At 48.0% G+C, this 22,447-nt stretch overlaps 1 long non-coding RNA gene across 1 annotated transcript in view; it reads left to right on the forward strand.

Moving 5' to 3' along the window:
- LOC108795813 overlaps positions 1–20,795 on the forward strand; it is a 26,666-nt gene extending 5,871 nt beyond the window's left edge. The window contains exons 2-3 of the long non-coding RNA XR_001941769.1: positions 6,149–6,151; positions 20,636–20,795. This is a non-coding gene — a long non-coding RNA (uncharacterized LOC108795813). The remainder of the gene's footprint in view (positions 1–6,148; positions 6,152–20,635) is intronic.
- The last annotated feature ends 1,652 nt before the right edge of the window (positions 20,796–22,447 follow it).

The following is a 22,447-nucleotide window of genomic DNA, read 5'->3' on the forward strand; positions in this document are numbered from 1 at the left end:
GAAGGCCGCACATGCCAACATCTCCAACATCTTCCTAACCTGTTACAATGTGACGGCTCAATCTGCCCCCCTTTACCCCCCACAGGAGGAAATAATGTCACCGGCTCTGGCTGCGGGGGCGCACAATCAAACGCCAGAGATGAAACAAGTCGGCACTTCACCGAACTGTATAATCCATTTGTAAGTCAAGGCGAGCTAAAACCCAGAACTGGAAAACTTAGCAGTAGGGATTACGCCGGGAGCAAAATGCCGAATGTCGCCGCCGTCTGCCCTCTGAAAATGCTCAATGCCTGGCTGGCTCTGGTCAATGACCAGTCTATGCCGATCAGGTGTTTCAGTACCGAGACTTATGAACGAATGAACCTGGAAATAGTCTGGTCCCGGCATTGCCAGAAAAGGCTTAGCAACCTCCGGGACACGGATATTGGGCTCCATTTGGTGTATTATACTGCAAACACCCCCTTCATTATTATCTGAGCTCTCCAATAATCCAACGCTACACAGGGTGGGGGGGGGTGGGGGGGTGAATGGATCCCCCTCCGTCCTCCATGCTACTCTGTAATCGGATGGTGAGAGGTATACATATCTCTCTCTGCCTTCCATGCCACTCTGTAATTTCATGGTGGGGGGTGTAGGGATCCCCCTCCAGGTCACTATTTGATGGTGAGGGGTGTAGGGATCCCCCTCCAGGTCACTATTTGATGGTAAGGGGTGTAGGGATCCCCCTCCATGTCACTCTATAATCTGATAGCGAGGAGTGTAGACATCCCACTCCATGTCACTATTATTTGATGGTGAGGAGTGTGGGGATGCCCCTCTGCCTTCCATGCCACTCTGTAATTTGATGGTGAGGGGTGTAGGTATCCCCCTCCATGTCACTATTTGATGGTGAGGGGTGTAGGGATGCCCCTGCCCCCTCTTTGCACAGATGAAATCCTTGGGCCTCTGGCTGTGGTCTGGGACACACGGCTGGCCTGTTAGCCGAGAGGCTGAAGCTGAATATCACCATCAGCCTTTTCTCTGCTGCAGCCGATTTGTGGTCCAGGGCCGGGGGTGAGGTGAACAATGGGCTGCCATGAATTGGGGGCCACCATCTCATATGACAGACACAGAGCCGCCATTCAGGGATTGCTTTATTTTCCGGGTGACCCGAGGAGTTCCAGCATTTCACCCGCCTCGTGTCATCGGCCTCCAGAAAGGAATTTCTTGTTTTCATTAAATCCCGAGTCTCTGACAGGCTGGAAATGGTCATCCGCGTCCCTCCACGTGACAGCTACAAGATCCTTCTCAGTGCCTGTCAGAGACTTTGTCTTCGTGTACGTTCCCTGCAATTACTGACAGCCATGAGAGCCCACCGAGCCCTACGTGTCACCGAGCCCTACGTGTCACCGAGCCCTACGTGTCACCGAGCCCTACGTGTCACCGAGCCCTACGTGTCACCGAGCCGGCGGTCCTACAGAGAAGACGAGTCACTCAGCAGATCTTTTCTACTGACACCAGAGACGCGAGTGTCCCAGGGGAGCCAAACATTCACCAGGAGACCACAAACCGCATCGTTCTGCCATTCAACACTGCAAATCCGAAGATCCAAATTCATAAACTGACTCCATGGATGTTATTTCAGTTGTTTGTCCTGTATACACACAGGAGTTCTAGATCAGCCCCAGCGTTGGTACTCTCATAGATTAGAGTAGGGCCACACTGTACAGAACAGCCATTTGCTTCTCATAATGTGTTACTTTCAAGTGTTATTGGTTTTTTTTTGATAGCTAGCAAAAGAATCCATGACTGCACTTCCTGTCTATTCCATGACTGCACTTCCTGTCTATTCCATGACCGCACTTCCTGTCTATTCCATGACCGCACTTCCTGTCTATTCCATGACCGCACTTCCTGTCTATTCCATGACCGCACTTCCTGCCTATTCCATGACCGCACTTCCTGTCTATTCCATGACCGCACTTCCTGTCTATTCCATGACCGCACTTCCTGTCTAATTAGTGGTCACATTCCTGGCTTCTATGACATAACTTCCCAGCCACTCATCGGACGCACTTCCCAGCCACTCATCGGACACACTTCCCGGCTACTCATCCAACGCACTTCCCGGCTACTCGTTGGACACACTTCCCAGCTACTCATCAGACGCACTTCCCAGCCACTCATCGGACACACTTCCCGGCTACTCATCCAACGCACTTCCCGGCTACTCGTTGGACACACTTCCCAGCTACTCATCGGACGCACTTCCCAGCCACTCATCGGACGCACTTCCCAGCCACTCATCGGACGCACTTCCCAGCTACTCATCGGACACACTTCCCGGCTACTCATCGGACGCACTTCCCGGCTACTCATTGGACGCACTTCCCAGCCACTCATCGGACGCACTTCTGTCAGTCACATAAAATGAAAAAATAAACTCAAACAAAAGTTCTCTCCTCTCACTACTCACCACATAATGGATGTGGCAACCCCTGCAGCATGGATGGCCACACCGATCACATAGCCAATGTCCGGCCGGGCAGTCACCGGTTGGGGGTGTGGTCAGTGGTGATACTTCACTGATATGCGGCGCTCTCTTTTTTTTTGCAAATCAGAAAGTTTTGTGTGGCTGATCTGTCACTGCTGGATCTGTGCCGCCTTCCTCTATACATATGCTGCTTTGCAGTCTGAGGAATGTGGTGACTTCATCTACAGTCAGGCAGATGTCTGCTAATTACATTAAATCTCTTAATATAAAAAAGAAAAAGCATATGATCCTATGGGGACTTTCACACTTAAACCTCGTCTCTGCCAGCATTAGGAGCCGTGTATGAAGGCTCACCATCTGCACAGTCACATTGAACAACACCCCGTTCATTATACTGACAGCTTCTCAACATCAATTCCTCACTTCAGAGACTCTTCCCACCTGCACGCGGATATAGCAGAAGTCGCTGTTATGCCGGATGAGCTTTGCCATCTTCCCACCATAAGAGACAGGGGTGTATCTACTGCAAGGCAAACTAGGCATTTGCCTAGGGCGGCACTTTCAAGGGGGGCGGCAAAAAATGCCAGTTACCAGTTAGGTAAGAGAAAATAAATAAATTATTCATAAATGACTCAATACTCCTGGACCTGTTGCTTCTGTGACTGGAGGACCAATGTGTCCACCTATGCTGCCCAGCCCTAATAAGAGGGCCACCACCAACCCTTGTGGAGGGCAGAAGGCTGATTGACTTCCATGGAACGTTATCTTCACCAGACTCTACTGTACAAAGGCCTTCCAGGCGACAACCTTCGAAAACTGGTGCGTCTTGTCAGCAGCACCCCTTCATTGCCCAGAACCCCCATTGTATGTACATAGTTACACGGCTGACAAGATACAATAGAAATGTATATAAAACAGTGCCGCAGTCACATCCATAAGGTGATGCGGCATTTCCATGGTCCAAGTGTGAATACCTCCAATGAATGCGGGGCCATCAGTCCACCGAGGTGTGCCGGGCTGACCAGCACCAAGTGGGCCATACGCTGTCAGGTCATTTATGGGGAATGTTCAAGGCTCAGATTTGGCCTCGCCCGCATAAGAAGACAGTTGAGGAGAAGTCAAACACGGGAGCGGCTCCTCCAATTCTGACATCTACTGAACTTCATAAGCAAAATTGGTTTGAGGTGCACAGATCACCAAATCTCTGGGAGCCAACCCCTAATTAATTTGGTAATGATATAGCAAAGAAGGAAAAATAAGGGTTTGTGTTGGCCAGCAGAGTGACAAATCCAGTAAACATCACATCAAAAGATGATTATATATCAAATTAAAAAAATTATTGGTGCGTCAAGACAATTTGTTAAAAAGAACATTTAAACAATGTATTTGTAGTAAAAGAATTCGCCCCAATAGGGGAACCTCCTAATGACCCCCTTGGAGTCCCACAGATAGGGTTCAAGTCCAGAAAGGCAAAATGTGAAAATATGAGATGTAATACTTAGGTTCTTAGGTACTGAGCTTCATGGTGAGGAGAAGACAATAGTTCTGACGCACTGCCCTGCCCCTCACCCATCAATACCCACCACAGCCAGGCACACGTTTTAGGAGATGTTATACGTCTGGAATGATTTTGGAATTGAGGCTACGGGACCACATTTTGGTTTTTACTCATCAACTTCTCTCCTCTCGCAGGTGGTAGAAGGAAAAGCCCACGTGAGGTAAATACACACAAAACACAGAGCGCTTCCTTAATGTGAACCTGTAGATGTGTGTAGCCCTATTGTGGTGTCAGGTCGGCTCCTTCGGGGGTGAGCGTTACATGTGTAATAGACTTTCAGGTATTTACATATTCTTAACGGGCGGTACATGAGCTTTAACACCCTCGCTGACCTCTGTATCTACAGGTACAATCACTGCTGGGATGGGGAGCAGGATGAGCTGAGCTCTTGGGTTTTTGCTGGGGGGGTGGGGGGGGGGGCCTGAGCTGCTGATTTACTGTTGGGTGCGGGGACCAGGGGGAGCTGACCTGCTGGGTCACTGCAGTGAGGGGGAGAGCAGGGTGAGCTAAGCTGCTCAATTATTGCTGGGCCTAGGAAACAGGTGGATCTTACCTGTTGAGTCACTGTTGGGTGGGGGAAGCAGAGGGGTCTGAACTGTTGGGTGAGGTGATACATGTACCCAAACTGCTGGGAGCAGGTGAGGGGGGCTGAGCTGTTGAGTCACTGCTGGGTGGGGGAAGTAGGGGGATATGATCTGCTTGGATGAGGAACAGAGCTGAGCTGCCAAGAGAATGACTGAAATGACCTCAGTGCTTCTGCCGAACGTTGAGGATGAGTTACTCCACAATGCAGGCAGCTACAGAGGTCAGCGAGGGCTTGTTTTATAGCTGTCTGTTGAGCATTTGTAAACCGTTGAAAGTCTATAGCCTGGTCACGGGTTCTCTTCCAGATACTAATTATTGCCTATCTTATGTCAATCTTCAGAGTGTCACCCTGAAACCTGAAAGAAAATTACACTTCAGTCACCTCCTGCACCCTTACAACATCCCATTTGCAAATTACAGACCAGCTGCCAATTCTTCACCCAGTAATGCCCAGAAACAAACAACTTCTGCCAACGAATGACGGTGGTCCATCTGTATCGCATTAGTCCTCCATTACAGAGTGTGGTGGAGCACACTTGGCGCGCTGAACCTCGACTTACTACCATTATTAGCATAAAAAGAAGTTTTATTTCTCCTGGACGCCCCTTCCTGCTCCCCCCCCCCATCACTCCCGGGCATCTGTGTACAACTTTCTATTCTCTGTGACATGAAAACGGCCCCAGTAGTGATATAATATTACATGTACATAACAATTCAACAGAAAGTCGAGTCCGTCATCAGAAAGGCCTCGTCCTATCATTAGAGCGATAGGTTTGGATGATTTTTATGGAATCCCAGAGATGGCAAGGACCCCCCCCTTAAAACTCCAATAATGTTAATCTCAGCTTAAAGGAGAACTATGAGATAAGTGATTTCCACTCACCTCATAGTTGGAGCCGACGTGTGACAATGAGACTGTCACAGGTCGGCTCAGTAGATCGGGAGGTGAGCGAATGCATACCAGGTTCGCTCACCTCTCGATCCTGTCACGGCTCTCTGCTGTGACAGGGGAGGGGCTGGATTCCCCTCTCCCCGCTCCGATCTGCCAGCGCTGACTGGTGGAACGGACGGGGGAGGGGCCGGGTACAACTGGCTCTGCCTCTAGATAGGCAGAGCCAGCTGTCAGTCACGCAGCTGGGCGGATCTCGACGTCAATGTCGGGATCCGCTCCGGCTGCGGCGTCTCAGTATACCGCGAGCTGTAGCTCCCTATATACTGAGCCTAGGGTGACGGGAGGACGCTAGTTTGTGTCCCCCCGACCCTGAGGAGAACTATGGGGAAAAGCCCTGACCCCGTACTTCTCCTTTAATACACAAAGGTGGAGCACGGAGCTTATCTAACAGTGGTGACCACAAATGGTGCTGCTTGAAGGACTCTAGAACAGCGGTTCTCAACCTGTGTAACCTCGGGACCCACATTTGTCCTTGGTCATTAAGTTGCGACCCAAGTCTGCAATGTCTGCACTGCAATGGAACACACGGCATTAGGGTACTGCGCGTTCCGGTGCGGGCGTACGAACTGTGGGTGGGAAGTGTGTTTGGGGTACTATTTAAATGAACGGCCTGGGCAGTATATTTTGAATGGCTGCTTGGCACAAGAACTGACAGTGCTGCGCTAGGGTAAGGCAGAGGAGGAAAGTGGAAGGCATGCGGAGGACGCACTGAACATGGGGTCGCGACCCACCAGTTGAGACCCAAGGCTCTAGAAGATCCGTCATCAGTCACTAATAGAGATACAATCTGGACTCCATACACAAAGATCCTCCATACTTTACTGGTCACATTGATCTGAAGAAGAACTTCCCTTCCCGGGGCAAATTCCAGCCAAAATATAGAATAATATGTATATTAGGAAAGAATTTACCCCCACATGTCATATACAGCGTATCCTGATCTATATATATATACCTTACACATTATAATGAGAGTATACAGGTGAAACTCGAATAATTAGAATATCGTGCAAAAGTAATGGCAGTAATTGCTGCAAAAGGGGCCCAAACCAAGTACTGAGTACATAGGCATGCTTGTACTTTTCAGAGGTCCGATATTGTTCTATGTACAATCCGTGTTTTATTGATTGCATGTAATAATCTACTTTTTTGAGGTTGTGGATTTGGGGTTCTTGGGGTTTTCATGAGCTGTAAGCCATAATCATCACAATGAGGACAAATCACGGCTTGAACTATCTTGCTTTGCAAGACTCTCTCATATATTAGTTTCACCTTTTAAGTTGCATTAGTGAAATAAATGAACTTTGCACGATATTCTAATTATTCGAGTTTCACCTGTATAGCAGTATATGAACCCTCCTATTAACATACAATCAGTTCATAATGCAGCCTGAAATCTATTGCATGACATCCCTGCACAGTCCTGACGTGTCCATCGTATGATTCTATGTCCAGAACACGGATCTAGTCATATAAAAGAGTTTACATAGTAGCTGACTATTGGCTGTTATTGACTAAATGTAACCAGCGAATTCATTCTATTACAGATGAGACACGAGCGGAAAGCCAACACATGCCAGCCCTTCGCTTCCCACTGAGAAAAAGTGACCAACCATTGCACACAATGCATATCCACCATCTACAGATCAGTTGTATTGACTCTGGACACTGGACCTTATCTGGACCCCTCACCTCCACCATTCATTATACAAACTCATAATGGCCGTCAGGTTGATAAACAGAAACCTCCTCAGGGGAGGAGGAGATGAGGGAACAGAGGAGATGGGGCAGAAGGGGAGATGAGGGGGCAACACAAGCGGAAATCAGAGGACAGCAGAGAAGGAGATATAGGAGTGGTGGAGGAGATGAGGCAATAGTGGAGAAGGAGATGAGAAGACATTGGAGGGGGAGATTAAAAGGTACACAGGAGGAGGAGAGGGGACAGCAAAGATGGAGCAATGAGGACCCAAAATATGAGCAGTTAAGGAGACGGTGGAGAAAAGGATGAGAGGACAGAGGAGGATGAGATAAGGGGGTAATGGTGGAGAAGAGGAGCAATAGATGACAGGACAGAGAAGAAAGAAATGAGGGGGCAACAAAGGGAGATAAAGGGGCAATAGGGGAACAGATGAGGAACAGTGGAGAAATGTGAGGGGCATAGAAGGAGGATGGGAAGTGACAACAGAGAAGGAGTTGAGGGAAATAGAGGAGACGAGGGGACAGCAGAGGAGACGAGGGGCAGCAGAGGAGACAAGGGGACAGCAGAGGAGACGAGGGGACAGCAGAGGAGACGAGGGGCAGCAGAGGAGACAAGGGGACAGCAGAGGAGACGAGGGGACAGCAGAGGAGACGAGGGGACAGCAGAGGAGACGAGGGGGCAGCAGAGGAGACAAGGGGACAGCAGAGGAGACGAGGGGACAGCAGAGGAGACGAGGGGACAGCAGAGGAGACGAGGGGACAGCAGAGGAGACAAGGGGACAGCAGAGGAGACGAGGGGATGGCAGAGGAGACAAGGGGACAGCAGAGGAGACGAGGGGACGGCAGAGGAGACGAGGGGACGGCAGAAGTGACTAGGGGCCACAGAGGAGAATATGAGGTGGTGGAAGAGGAGGCAATGAGAAGGCAGTGAAGGATAAGGGGGAAACAGATGAAGGGATGAGGATACAGTGGAGAAGGAGAGGTGAGAGGTCGGCTGAGAGGGAGATGAGGGAACAGCAGACACGTAGATGACAAGCAGCAAAGAATATGAGCAACAGTGCAGGAGAAAATGAACAGAGGCAACAGAGGAGGAGATGAGGAGACAAATGAGGGGAGTTTGTGGAACAGTTGACGAGACAGCAGAGAAGATGGGGCACAAAGCAAGGGAGTAAAAGGGGTGGGGGGTAGTGAAGAAGCAGAGGGGACATTTAGGATGAAAGGCGCAAACACTGATCAGAGACAGGACGGAGGATAGGGAACATAGAAGGTGCAGTAAGGTAGTAATATTGGGATATGGTACACACCAATGAATCCAATAAAGAAGAGATGGACACAGATGGCATTTACAGAGGAACAGGTGACCCGTAAGTTACAGAGACAATCTATCGCAGATGGGTGGGTAGCTGTGCCAGGGAGTAAGACAAAATCTGATTTTACTGCAGCAGAGCAGTGCAAGGGTGAATCAGAACTGAGGGGCGTACAAACCGCAGAGCAAAGGTTAAAATATGGGGCAATATGAGGATTGATCAAGATTAATAAGGACCAATAGATGTGCCAAGAGTAAATACAGGGATTAATGAGGAGTACAAGGGGGGCAGTGTTAGGGTTAATAAGACCAATAGATGAGCCAGGCACAGTGCAAGCGTTAATAAGAACTATAAGAAGGGGCAGTGTAAGGGTTAATAAGCACCAGTAGATGAAGCAGAGGGGACAGTGCAAGAGTGAGTGAGGATCTATGGATGGGGGTGGTCGGGGCCATCTAAATAAACTTAAAGCGCAGCGCAAGGGATAAAAGAGACCCGGTAAAGGTGCCAAAGGGAGGCTCAAGGGTTATTAAGGATCGCTAAATGCACAGTGGGACAATTCAAAGGTTAATGAAGACCAAAACATGTGTCGTGAGGTAGTGCAAGGGTCAGAAAGCCAAGAGACAATGAAAGTGTTAATGTTATGGACAGCACTGAAGTGGTAAGAGAAGCTTCAAAGGGGCAGATGCATGGGGCAATTTTTAGCAGGGAGATAGAATACAAGGGTGCAGGTGGGAGCAGAGAGGTAGAGGAGTCAGCGTGATGCACAGAATTTTACATGTAGAGAGGAGAGATGAAGACGGGCTTATGATGGCCAGGTGAGGAGGATGGAAGGATGATGGACAGGTGAAAACAGAAGAAGAGAAGGGATGGAGGGGGGTGTTTCTCAGGCGAAGAGAATAGAGGGATGATGGACAGGTGAGGAAGATGGAGGGATGATGTACAGGTGAGAAGAATGGAGGAATGATGGGCAGGTGAGGAGGATGGAGGCATGATGGAGAGGTGAAAAGAATAGATGAGTGAGGAGATGGGGATGAAGTGATATGTTTCTCAGGTGAGGATGTTGGCAAGTGAGAAAAATGGAGGGATGATGACCAGGTGAGGAGGAAGGAGGGATAATGGACAGGTGAAGAGGATGGAATGATGATGGAGAGGTGAGGAGGATGGAGGGTTGATGGAGAGGTGAGAAGGATGGAGGGATGAAGGAGAGGTGAGGAGGATGGAGGGATGATGGACAGGTGAGGATGGAGGGATGATGGACAGGTGAGGAGGATGGAGGGATGATAGACAGGTGAGGAGGATGGAGGGATGATGGACAGGTGAGAATGGAGGGATGATGGACAGGTGAGGAGGATGGAGGGATGATGGACAGGTGAGGAGGATGGAGGGATGATGGACAGGTGAGGAGGATGGAGGGATGATGGAGAGGTGAGGAGGATGGAAGGTTGATGGAGAGGTGAGAAGGATGGAGGGATGATGGAGAGGTGAGGAGGATGGAAGGTTGATGGAGAGGTGAGAAGGATGGAGGGATGAAGGAGAGGTGAGGAGGATGGAGGGATGATGGACAGGTGAGGATGGAGGGATGATGGACAGGTGAGGAGGATGGAGGGATGATGGACAGGTGAGGAGGATGGAGGGATGATGGACAGGTGAGGAGGATGGAGGGATGATGGAGAGGTGAGGAGGATGGAAGGACGTAGATCGTCCCGGAAGCAGCTGATGGCAGCCTGGAGGGTTTGTTACCTGGTACGGAGAGCAGTACGGTCAGGGCCGGTCCGGTCAGCCAGCACAGGAGGGTTCGGTAGAGGTGAGCGGGGACCCCCCGCATGGTGACAGCGGCAGTGGGGGCAGATGATGATGATGGTGGTGGTTGGTGGCAGCTCCGGGCTGTGTGACACCCGCAACATTCACTGACACACACACAGCTCACCCTCCTCCCTCCAACCCCCCCTAGTTACCTACCCCGCACTCTGCTATTGGCTGTACACAGATAGGGGGACACCCTCATGTATACACTGCCTGACACCCTCTGAATACATCGACATATATATACTGCGTGACTTCTCTTTTACATAACAAATCCGCATACATACCGAATCCACTATACCCTGCCTGACATCCATTCTATATACCGAATCCACTATATATACCCTGCCCGACATCCCTTCTATATACCGAATCCACTATACCCTGCCTGACATCCATTCTATATACCGAATCCACTATATATACCCTGCCCGACATCCCTTCTATATACCGAATCCACTATATATACCCTGCCTGACATCCATTCTATATACCGAATCCACTATATATACCCTGCCCGACATCCCTTCTATATACCGAATCCACTATATATACCCTGCCTGACATCCATTCTATATACCGAATCCACTATATATACCCTGCCCGACATCCCTTCTGTATACCGAATCCACTATATATACCCTGCCCGACATCCCTTCTATATACCGAATCCACTATATATACCCTGCCCGACATCCCTTCTATATACCGAATCCACTATATATGCCCTGCCCGACATCCCTTCTATATAACGAATTTATATATATATGTAAATATATATCCTGGTCCCCTCTGTATACCAATACCCCCTTATATACCCTGACACCCCCAATATACACTGACAGACGTCCCCTCTATTTACTGACACCCCTATATATACACTACGTGACATCCCCTCTATATACTCACACCCCTTATATACCCAGACACACCTCTGTATACCAACACCCCCATATATACACTGCATGACATCCCCTCTATATACTCACACCAATTATATACCCAGACACCCCCTCTGTATACCAACATCCCTTTATATACACTGCATGACATCCCCTCTATATACTGACACCCCTTATATACCCAGACATCCCCTCTGTATACCAACACCCCCATATATGCACTGCCTGATATTGCCTCTATATACTGTATACGGACACCCCCACCCTTGGGAAGGATCCATCTCATGGAGTCCCAGCAACCAACCTCAGACCATAAATCATGCAGAGGCAGTAATGTCCCTAGTGGACAGAGACAATGGCCAGGAGGTTGGGTTAAATGCCCAGAGAAGCAGTGAAGGTCCCTAGTGGGCGGAGACAATGGCCAGGGGGTTGGGTTAAATGCCCAGAGAAGCAGTGAAGGTCCCTAGTGGGCGGAGACAATGGCCAGGGGGTTGGGTTAAATGCCCAGAGAAATATATATACTGCTTGACTTCTCTTTTACATAACAAATCCGCATACATACCGAATCCACTATACCCTGCCTGACATCCATTCTATATACCGAATCCACTATATATACCCTGCCCGACATCCCTTCTATATACCGAATCCACTATACCCTGCCTGACATCCATTCTATATACCGAATCCACTATATATACCCTGCCCGACATCCCTTCTATATACCGAATCCACTATATATACCCTGCCTGACATCCATTCTATATACCGAATCCACTATATATACCCTGCCCGACATCCCTTCTATATACCGAATCCACTATATATACCCTGCCTGACATCCATTCTATATACCGAATCCACTATATATACCCTGCCCGACATCCCTTCTGTATACCGAATCCACTATATATACCCTGCCCGACATCCCTTCTATATACCGAATCCACTATATATACCCTGCCCGACATCCCTTCTATATACCGAATCCACTATATATGCCCTGCCCGACATCCCTTCTATATAACGAATTTATATATATATGTAAATATATATCCTGGTCCCCTCTGTATACCAATACCCCCTTATATACCCTGACACCCCCAATATACACTGACAGACGTCCCCTCTATTTACTGACACCCCTATATATACACTACGTGACATCCCCTCTATATACTCACACCCCTTATATACCCAGACACACCTCTGTATACCAACACCCCCATATATACACTGCATGACATCCCCTCTATATACTCACACCAATTATATACCCAGACACCCCCTCTGTATACCAACATCCCTTTATATACACTGCATGACATCCCCTCTATATACTGACACCCCTTATATACCCAGACATCCCCTCTGTATACCAACACCCCCATATATGCACTGCCTGATATTGCCTCTATATACTGTATACGGACACCCCCACCCTTGGGAAGGATCCATCTCATGGAGTCCCAGCAACCAACCTCAGACCATAAATCATGCAGAGGCAGTAATGTCCCTAGTGGACAGAGACAATGGCCAGGAGGTTGGGTTAAATGCCCAGAGAAGCAGTGAAGGTCCCTAGTGGGCGGAGACAATGGCCAGGGGGTTGGGTTAAATGCCCAGAGAAGCAGTGAAGGTCCCTAGTGGGCGGAGACAATGGCCAGGGGGTTGGGTTAAAGGCCCAGAGAAGCAGTGAAGGTCCCCTAGTGGGCAGAGATGATGTCCAGGAGGTTGGGTTAAATGCCCAGAGAAGCCGTAATGGTCCCTAGTGGGCGGAGACAATGGCCAGGGGGTTGGGTTAAATGCCCAGAGAAGCAGTGAAGGTCCCCTAGTGGGCAGAGATGATGTCCAGGAGGTTGGGTTAAATGCCCAGAGAAGCCGTAATGGTCCCTAGTGGGCGGAGACAATGGCCAGGGGGTTGGGTTAAATGCCCAGAGAAGCAGTGAAGGCCCCCTAGCGGGCAGAGATGATGTCTAGGAGGTTGGGTTAAATGCCAAGACAAGCAGTGAAGGTCCCTAGTGGGTGGAGACAATGGGCAGGAGGTTGGCTTAAATGCCCAGAGAAGCCGTGATGGTCCCTAGTGGGCAGAGACAATGGCCAGGAGGTTGGGTTAAATGTCCAGAGAAGCCGTGATGGTCCCTAGTGGGCGGAGACAATGGCCAGGAGGTTGGGCTAAATGTCCAGAGAAGCCGTGATGGTCCCTAGTGGGCGGAGACAATGGCCAGGAGGTTGGGCTAAATGTCCAGAGAAGCAGTGAAGGTCCCTAGTGGGCAGAGACAATGGCCAGGAGGTTGGGCTAAATGCCCTAAGTAGCATTGAAGGTCCCTCATGGGTGGAGACAATGGTTAACCATTGAATGAAAATGTTTGCACTTTTCATTTTAGTCAGTTTGGGCAATTATGTCCTAATGAAGATCCCATCACACAAAACAGTGGTCAGTGTCTCCAGCTGCCTGGCATGCAACGCCTCCTGCACACTGCTCCAGTCAACAGCTGCTCATAGAGATAGATTGCAGTTGATTGGAGCAGTGTTCAGGACGGTGTGTAGGACTGCTAGAGACCTGGGTCATGTTTGTGTGCGAGAGCAGCGCTCCGACTTTCCAAGGTGTATAGGGAGTTTTAACCCTTGCTGCAGCACACAGTCTGACTGCATTACAGTCATTCTTACAGAGGGATCAACTGGGCTTTAAATATAACCCCAGAGCTGGAGCCCAATTCACTGGAAGGGTCCCCATAAATGGCACTTGGTGTTCTGCTCCTGCAAAGGTGAATAATCGAATTCAGTATGTACAAATCATCGTACTCATTATTATGTTACTATGATTGATGTAAGAGATATATATATATATATATATACAGATTTCACTATTTGTAGAGTCACCTCTAATGGAATCCTGAAGAAGCGGGTAATTGACACCTGCAAAAAGGGGCGAGATATCACCCTCACCCCATGGAAACACAAAGACATTCTGTATTGATGGCGGTGTGATGTGTGAATACGTATGACATGTATAGACAATTGATGATGGAGTGAGGGAGACATACAGAAATAATTTGGTACTTTTATATATATATCGCTATGGCTTTAAGAAATCTGTGTCTATTATTATTGAATATAAAATAAGAACCCCAATTCCACCCCACACCTGTGACTTCAAAATTCCACCCCACAGTCTATGCCATTTCATAGTACTTTACATAAGAATTACTGAGGGGGGTTATTCACTAAAGAGCCGAAGGCAGTGGAAGCGGAGAGAATGGTCCACCAAAGCGGACCAAATGCCATCAAGTTGTCAAAAACAGAATATTAAAAAAAAGGGGGAGACGCCATGCGGATGAGGACAAGGGCCCCTTCCCCACATCCCTGGCTGGTGGTTGTGGGGGTCTGCGGGCAGGGGTACTGAATTACCTCTATTGGACATCTTGTACCGCCTACAAATAATAGAATCTTCCCACCACCGATAAATAAGTAAATACTCAGAATTGTCTACACGCCGCAACTTTCAGGCAACTGGCAAACAAACATACGATTGAAAACAGTTACCTGAAAGCAAGCAATCTATTACCCACAAGTCCGATTCAACACCTGAATTCAGTTGATCAAACTGTGTTATAAAATCAACAACTTCCATACAGGTTAGTACAAATTGATTGAAAATAGAGAAAATCACAGCAATTTTGGAGGAAGGCGTTCGATTTCTCCACCACACTAGCAAAGGCAATAGAGATTGTAGCTGATTGAAACCATTTTATGTATTCAGGTGCTTTGGAATTTCTAATACGAGTCAAAAATATGATCACTCAATCAAATTGTCTTATTGTGTAGTCTGAGACCCGCTTGTAAGGGAGAGGTTGGCTTAGCATTGTGGACAGGTTCTGGTTGAGTTTGGATAGTTTTGGTATGCTTCTGGACATCTGTGGAGTCAGCATGGCCTACTGGGACAGGTAGGGTTGGATTTACTCTCTCTGCTGCCCCAATGCCAGGTTCCTCAATGTGCCCCGTATGAAGGTTGCATACAAGTGATCTTGGCGACCTCGGCGAGATCACACATACAAAACAAGCATCGGCTTCCCCGCTGTACATGTAGCCTTGCTTGCCCAAAGCAGGGCTGAATGAAGAAAACAACCACCCACTCGGCACCTGAACTGCATGTCCCGGGCGTCGGGAGATGGGATATCCACGCCCCTGCTGCCCCGAGGCCGGGACTCGGTTGGCCTTGCGGGAAATCCGGCCCTGGGGACAAGTCACTAAGAGCATTTCCAGTCTTCAGGTCTAGGACAGCATCCTTCGAGAAGGTCACCTCTGTGAAGACTCTTGGGTAAACACTATAAAAAGAACAGGTAACATACAGGGGTACAGGTAATATACAGGGGTACGGGTAATATACAGGGGTACAGGTAATATACAGGGGTACAGGTAATATACAGGGGTACAGGTACTCCTAGAATGAGATCCTAATAGGTTGGACTTGATGGACTAATGTCTTTATTCAACCTCAAATACTATGTAACTATGTAGGAAATTGTTCATGTAAACAACTGATGAAACGTTTTTAAATGAGTGTACCAGATGAATGTGAATATACTGAGGCACGTAACTTTGAATAAGGGGGAATAGTGCTGTGTTTTTAAAATTCCATTTTATTAACTGTGTTACCTAGAGTGGACAGCAGACAAGCCATAACCAGGTTCTACTCTTGTGAGCAACATGGGAAGGTGCCAAACCCCATCCCTACAGACAAACCTGCGGCACACCGTTTGCACATTTTCATAATGACGGTCATAGGACCCGTGCAGTCCTGCTAGAACAGCGGTTCTCAACCTGTGGAGCCTGAGGACCCACATGTGTCCTTGTTCATTAAGTCGCGACCAAAGTCCCACTGCGATGGAACGCACAGCATTGCAGTTCCATGTGTTCCGATGCGGGCAATCGAACTGTGGGTGGGAGGTGCGTTTGGGGTGCCTTTTAAAAGATCCACCCAGTCTCCATACCTTACCAGAACTGGAGTGGATCCTCAGCCCGGGGTCCAGTGTGGGCTGCTGTGCTGTGACAGAGCTCTATCCATATGGGCATTGCTTGTACAGCTCCCTTTGTGTGCCCTGTAGTGGTGCCGGGAGCCAGAATGTGACGTCACTCCTGTCCAGGCACCTCCACAGGACACGTGAGGGAGCTCTATGCATGGATGACGCTCCCCCACGGCCATAGCCCCAGCCCATTCAAGCTCACACTCTGCACCGGGCAGCATATTTTGAATGGTTTAAGAACTGGCAGTGCTGCAAAAGGGGGTGACTGAGGAAGGCACGCACCGACCCACTGAACATGGGGTCGCGACCCACGTCTGGGTCACAGCCCACCAGTTGAGAACCAAGGTGCCAGAAGCATAGTACATAAGAAGGATTCACTTCAGGTGTATGTATAGACCTGGTGGACATTTATGAACACTGACTTTCTCAGCGTGTTATTTCCCCACCCTCTACATCCTTCCCCTCACCCCTCTAGGTACACGTGATTGGCTGGACAAGGTGATGCGGCTGGGGTGAACATGCAGTCAAAGAATTTCTGGGGTCTGGAGGGTGATACATAGAAACGTTAAGCTTTATGTAGATACAAATAGGATTGTTCCAGCCATTAGCGATTCTCTTTTTATTGCAGAAAGGCTTCTTATCAGTGAAATACATAATCTGCAAAGTGCCACCGTTTAGATGCAATATCTGCAATCTGGCTGCCAACACGACTCCCTCTCCCGGCTGTTAGCGAATAATTACAGCGATCAGAGCCGCGTGAAGTTCTTCCTAATTGCTGATATGTGATTGGAAGTGGACTGGAGACCTGATTCGTACACTGCGTTCATCAAGACCTAATGGAGGTTCACCAGAATTTATGCCTCTAATACACGTTTCTGTGCGGAATCCAGAACTACAAAGCTGAGGAGAATATAGTGGGCACATGGATGCCAAGGCAAAGTCAATCACCAACAAACATCGCCACAGCCTATTGCGGCACTAGAATAGGTCACTGGTCAAACCTACAAGCCAGCTCAGAAACAGGTCCTCTTTAGTTCATTTTAACTAATGAATGTCAAACATCTCACACCAGTTTCATCTGTTTCTGCAAAACCAGCATTACTGAAGGACCCATATTGTACATCTTTTATGTGGCATTGCCAGCAGGAAAACATAGGGAAGGGAAGGGACCTTTATGGGATTTTCGGCTGTTTGTCCTCTCTAGGGTTAAGGTCAGGGGTAGTGTGTTGTAGCAATGACAACGATCCCAGGATATAAAGCATAATGGTCACACGTGTAACACATCACACATTAACGGTGCTACCTTCTGTGTAGTTGCGCAATAAGAAGCATTGGGATATCCTAAAACATTTAATGTGAAAATGGCTTAATGTACCATAATGTGCCTAAAACTCAATCAATTGCCTTGAAACTTTGCACAACCCAAGTGCTCAGCTTCCCAAACCTATCCTGGAAGTTTCATGGATTTTAGTTACCCACAAGGCAAATTAGTGACATTAAGCTTGTTTTTTGGGGAGCTTAATGTGGCTTAACGTACAAAATACAATTTAGATGTTAACCAATTTCCCCCAAACTTACCATACTACACGACTCTATCGATGCCAGCATATTCAGAAGATTTGGGGTAATTTGATAAAACATACCAAAAGTTATTAAGGCAATTGATTGAGTTTTAGGCACATTATGGTACATTAAAGTGATATTAAAGGCAAAAAAATGTTTTCACCTCCCCCCATGTAAATGTTAGCACTTACCTTAAATGATGTCTCTTATTCTGGTCTTCCTCTTCTTTCCGGATGTTTTCATCTGTCCCTCCAGCGGTGTGACGTCACTCCGATCCAGCGCTGACTGCTCTGTCTCTCCGATCCAGAGGTGTCTGCAGGCGGGTGCACGCGTCCATAGACTTGCCTTGCGTCTCTCCTCGTCTCCCGGCCGAGAATCGGAACTGCGCATGCGCCCTCCCCAAGATCCTTTGCGACCGTACGAGCAGTTCCTGATTCTCGGCGCGTGAGCGAGCCACGATAACGAGGTAAGTTTAAAATGATTTTAAGTGTTTTTTGTTTTTTTTTACACTTCTTGCCTATAGCTACCGCATGCTAGCAGTAGATATAGGCAAAAACAACCGGAGGGTTTAGAACCCCTTTAAGCTACATTAAGCCATTTTCACATTAAATGTTTTAGGATGTCCCGAAGCATTGTATTTTACTCTTCAGCTGATATATGGCAGTATTGACCTTTTATTTTGCACAAACTATCTTTCAGCAGCTAAGGGCCCATTTCTTCCCGAACAGTTTATCAGCAATGGAACCCAACGAATTTCAGACTACTCCAAAATGGCTGCCATAGTTCTGCTCTGTGGGCTAGGCACTGACAATACAGATACATGATGCTTCAGAGGGAGGAGAAGTTCTGCCTAGGTAGAAGAAGGTCAGACAAGGCCACCCTGCAGAACAGTCGGAGCTTTGTTCTCCATCCTATTGTCTGCCATAGAGGACTGCGGAGAGCTGACTACACCGCACTAGAAGGACACATGGTCTCCACAGAGGACATCTTTGCACTGTCTAGCTAGAAATGGGAATTGTAATATTAACATTATTCATGCTGCGATGTGAATGTATTGCTCTGTCGTGCCTTAATGGAAGCTGCAGAACAAGAACGGGGGGAAGCGCGCTCCTGATGTAAGGAACAACTCAGTTTAAACTGATCTTTTTTGCATCACACACACACGGTGGATTCATTGTTTTCTTACCATGCCTTGAAGACAACCTGAGAGAGTGAAGGGATAAAGAGGAGCATCTAGCTGTGAGAGTGATGCATCAGCAACATGAACCTTAATGGCCTGGCCCCTGGAAAGACTGAAGAATGGGAGATTAGGGTAAGGAGTCAATGGAAATATACACTCACATGGCCACTTTATTAGGTACACCTTGCTAGCACCGGGCTGCACCACCTTTGCCTTCAGAACTGCCTTCATTCTTCATAGATTCAACAAGGTGCTGGAAACTTTCCTCAGAGATTTTGGTCCATATTGACATGATAGCATCACGAGCCCAAAGTGTGCCAACTATCCCCCTCACTATTACACCATCACCACCACCAGCCTCCAACCATGCTTTCGTGTTGTTTACACCAAATTCTGACCCGACCATCTGAATGTTGCAGCTGAAATCGAGACGCATCAGACCAGGCAATGCTTTCCCAATCTTCCATGGTCCAATTTTGGTGAGCCTGTGCGAATTGTAGCCTCCGTTTCCTGTTCTTAGCCGACAGGAGTGGCACCCGCTGTGGTCTTCTGCTGCTGTAGCCCATCTGCTTCAAGGTTGGATGTGTTGTGCGTTCAGAGATGGTATTCTGCAGACCTCGGGTGTAACAAGGGGTTATTTGAGTTACTGTTGCCTTTCTATCATCTCAAATCAGTCTGACCATTCTCCTCTGACCTCTGACCATTCTCCTCTGATCTCTGACCATTCTCCTCTGATCTCTGACCATTCTCCTCTGACCTCTGACCATTCTCCTCTGACCTCTGACCATTCTCCTCTGATCTCTGACCATTCTCCTCTGATCTCTGACCATTCTCCTCTGACCTCTGACCATTCTCCTCTGACCTCTGACCATTCTCCTCTGATCTCTGACCATTCTCCTCTGATCTCTGACCATTCTCCTCTGACCTCTGACCATTCTCCTCTGATCTCTGACCATTCTCCTCTGATCTCTGACCATTCTCCTCTGACCTCTGACCATTCTCCTCTGATCTCTGACCATTCTCCTCTGATCTCTGACCATTCTCCTCTGACCTCTGACCATTCTCCTCTGATCTCTGACCATTCTCCTCTGATCTCTGACCATTCTCCTCTGACCTCTGACCATTCTCCTCTGATCTCTGACCATTCTCCTCTGATCTCTTCCCATTCTCCTCTGACCTCTGACCATTCTCTCCTCTGATCTCTGACCATTCTCCTCTGATCTCTGCCCATTCTCCTCTGATCTCTGACCATTCTCCTTTGACCTCTGACCATTCTCCTTTGACCTCTGACCATTCTCCTTTGACCTCTGACCATTCTCCTTTGACCTCTGACCATTCTCCTTTGACCTCTGACCATTCTCCTTTGACCTCTGACCATTCTCCTTTGACCTCTGACCATTCTCCTTTGACCTCTGACCATTCTCCTCTGATCTCTGACCATTCTCCTCTGACCTCTGACATCAACAAGGCATTTTCCTCCACACAACTGCCGCTCACTGGATATTTTCTCTTTTTTGGTTATACATGAAAATCACATCTGAAATACTCAGACCAGCCTGTCTGGCACCAACAACCATGCCACGTTCACAGTCACTTAATTCCCCTTTCTTCCCCGTTCTGATGCTCGGTTTGAACTTCAGCAAGTCGTCTTCAGCACATCTAGATGCCTAATGCATTGAGAGTTGCTGCCATGTGATTGGCTGATTAGCAATATGTATTACCAAGCAATTGAACAGGTGTACCTAATAAAGTGGCCGGTGAGTGCATACATCTCCTCTGAGGTTTAGAAAATTCTCCCCTCTGGTGTCCCTCAGAAGAATGGGGGTTCCGGGATGCTTCTGGATGTAATTTGGAGCAGTTTGTTGGACTGTCTCCTGGCAGTGCCCAGTTCCTGGGGAAGGTGATCTATCGCCCTGGAATAGAACCCGTTCACTGGTATAAGTTTGTGAAAGACTCTCCCCATAAAAATCACTTGTGTATATCTACACAAGCACATTCTACTCCTGACCCCTGCACCGTATACTCTATGTTGTACATTCTACTCCTGACCCCTGCACTGTATACTCTATGTTGTACATTCTACTCCTGACCCCTGCACCGTATACTCTATGTTGTACATTCTACTCCTGACCCCTGCACCGTATACTCTATGTTGTACATTCTACTCCTGACCCCTGCACCGTATACTCTATGTTGTACATTCTACTCCTGACCCCTGCACCGTATACTCTATGTTGTACATTCTACTCCTGACCCCTGCACCGTATACTCTATGTTGTACATTCTACTCCTGACCCCTGCACCGTATACTCTATGTTGTACATTCTACTCCTGACCCCTGCACCGTATACTCTATGTTGTACATTCTACTCCTGACCCCTGCACCGTATACTCTATGTTGTACATTCTACTCCTGACCCCTGCACTGTATACTCTATGTTGTACATTCTACTCCTGACCCCTGCACCGTATACTCTATGTTGTACATTCTACTCCTGACCCCTGCACTGTATACTCTATGTTGTACATTCTACTCCTGACCCCTGCACCGTATACTCTATGTTGTACATTCTACTCCTGACCCCTGCACCGTATACTCTATGTTGTACATTCTACTCCTGACCCCTGCACCGTATACTCTATGTTGTACATTCTACTCCTGACCCCTGCACCGTATACTCTATGTTGTACATTCTACTCCTGACCCCTGCACCGTATACTCTATGTTGTACATTCTACTCCTGACCCCTGCACCGTATACTCTATGTTGTACATTCTACTCCTGACCCCTGCACCGTATACTCTATGTTGTACATTCTACTCCTGACCCCTGCACCGTATACTCTATGTTGTACATTCTACTCCTGACCCCTGCACCGTATACTCTATGTTGTACATTCTACTCCTGACCCCTGCACCGTATACTCTATGTTGTACATTCTACTCCTGACCCCTGCACCGTATACTCTATGTTGTACATTCTACTCCTGACCCCTGCACCGTATACTCTATGTTGTACATTCTACTCCTGACCCCTGCACCGTATACTCTATGTTGTACATTCTACTCCTGACCCCTGCACCGTATACTCTATGTTGTACATTCTACTCCTGACCCCTGCACCGTATACTCTATGTTGTACATTCTACTCCTGACCCCTGCACCGTATACTCTATGTTGTACATTCTACTCCTGACCCCTGCACTGTATACTCTATGTTGTACATTCTACTCCTGACCCCTGCACTGTATACTCTATGTTGTACATTCTACTCCTGACCCCTGCACCGTATACTCTATGTTGTACAATCTACTCCTGACCCCTGCACTGTATACTCTATGTTGTACAGTCTACTCCTGACCCCTGCACCGGATATTCAATGCTCTAAATTCTACTTCTCAC

This window comes from Nanorana parkeri, unplaced genomic scaffold, assembly GCF_000935625.1.
Source record: "Nanorana parkeri isolate BGI_ZX_2015 unplaced genomic scaffold, ASM93562v1 scaffold1009, whole genome shotgun sequence".
In the NCBI taxonomy this organism is placed as follows: Eukaryota; Metazoa; Chordata; class Amphibia; order Anura; family Dicroglossidae; genus Nanorana; species Nanorana parkeri.